Raw genomic sequence first — 1,875 nt, 5'->3', positions numbered from 1 at the left:
TTCCTTTTATAGCCCACCATTTTCTTTCTCAAAAGAGTTTAGGTTGACTTGTTAGTTGTTAGTATAACTACACTATCCTAACCTTGGATGCTATATGTAACTTAGAAGTAGTCAGAACTCCATTATTTGAATTATCATTGACTTGTCTTTGAGATTCACTGGTGTTATTTCTCACGTTCCGTATGAGAAATGAAACACTGCCACAACGGGAATGAAAAATAAACAATGGATTAATTCGCCTTTAATATTTATTCACTATTTGGTAGGGTTACGACACTGATTACGACACTGGTGTTATTGAATAACGAAACCTTTCACACAATATAACTGATTCCTAGAACGCCATTTTTTTTGCGATGTCAAAAGAGTATTTAAACAATGTGGCAAAGGAAGTCCGTCTCCATTTAAGGGTATCGAGGGGGAAAAAAGTGGTTCTTTCTTAGCAAATACAGCAAGATAGTTAAGATCAAGCATCAGGAAATCTCGTTCTAGTTCATCCAGAAATAAGAAAAAAAAATCAGTAGAAACGTAGATGAATATGCGCAGTTTTTTCAGAAATTGATGATAGGCAAGTTCTTGGAAAGCAACCACAAGCAACCACAGGTTGTAGATACTTCTGCAATAGCTATCTTGTACAGTAATGATCGCTTAAACAACCAACGATTATTGTTTTTTTAAAGCCAATCAGACATTTACCTCTAGAACTGGTGTAGCGCAGGCCACTAGGTAAACACAAAAGGGAATCATCCTCAGATCGAAATGAGAATCTTGCCAAAATCACTTAATGACATAGCATAGTTCTTTGTACAGTATTCAACAAACGGTTTTTAATAAATAAATCTTATCACTATTTTTTATAATAATTTCATATATACTAGCAGCCTGACCCCTCCCCCCACACACATAGGTAGATACAATAAAACTGTTATACATTATAATAAACGGTATCACACATATTACGATACGATAAGTTTCCATAAATATTTCCTTGTATTGTGAGTGAATATGGATGAACAGACAGCATAATAGTTTCGACTGAGGCGATATAGTGAGGTAATAAGTCACAATTATCAATGTAAAGTAATATAAGTTAGGCGAGGAAATTACGCAATGAGTTTAGATATTTCAGTACAACAGGTAATAAATATGTTTATACGGATGAACTACATGCAGTATCAACCGTCATTCCTACGCTACCAAAACGAGTATAACAACTGCCGACGTTTATTCTTGCGCTTGTTTTTGTTTACTGCAACGTTAAATTTATAATAATGTATGAATATCTAAGACACTTCATTTTGAAAGTTAATAAAGGCTCTGAGGAATATGAGTTATGTGTGTAATGTTCTCGTGCGTCTGGCAGCGTCGGGAAAAAACTTTTGTCAATGAATGTACAACTGTACATCATTCATCTGCAACAGAAGCTTTGAATAACTAGCTTTGCTTTAGTATTGAAACGACAGTTCGTTCCAATACTCTTTATGTATAAGTGACCCATAAGACTATAAGATATGTGGGAATTTCTACATGTTTCACTACTCGAAGCATGTGTGTGTCTCGCCAGGCTTCCATTGTTTGAACATCACGAAAAAAAGTTTTGTAAAGACAAAGGAAAAAGAGGGGAAATGACTAAAACTGACCACAATGATTTGTTTTGACGACGTATATAATTTCGGAGGCGGTAAATTTACCAGGCCATTTTATATCAGGTTTTTGCCATCACCCAAACAGATTCTGGACAAATACCGTGCGAGAGTTTGTGACGTCTGATGCGTCTCTATTGTTGATGCTGTCACGTGTGCATTCTTCACGTCAACTGCAGTACCTGAATTTCTACCTGGAGACTTAAGAATATTAGGTACGTTGATGAGGTTA

The 1,875-nt window shown here is 35.6% G+C and overlaps 1 protein-coding gene across 1 annotated transcript in view; it reads right to left on the bottom strand.

Annotated features, from left to right (window-relative positions):
- Nucleotides 1-230: 230 nt before the first annotated feature.
- Nucleotides 231-1,875, bottom strand: part of LOC119593161 (probable G-protein coupled receptor Mth-like 1) — a gene marked incomplete in the record, with an annotated part of 94,905 nt that continues 93,260 nt past the window's right edge. Inside the window, 1 exon segment of the mRNA XM_037942129.1 lies at nt 231-1,875.

This window comes from Penaeus monodon, chromosome 31, assembly GCF_015228065.2.
Source record: "Penaeus monodon isolate SGIC_2016 chromosome 31, NSTDA_Pmon_1, whole genome shotgun sequence".
Lineage (NCBI taxonomy): Eukaryota > Metazoa > Arthropoda > Malacostraca > Decapoda > Penaeidae > Penaeus > Penaeus monodon.
Note: the sequence above shows the minus strand (reverse complement) of the source record. Positions and strands in the feature narration are given on the sequence as shown.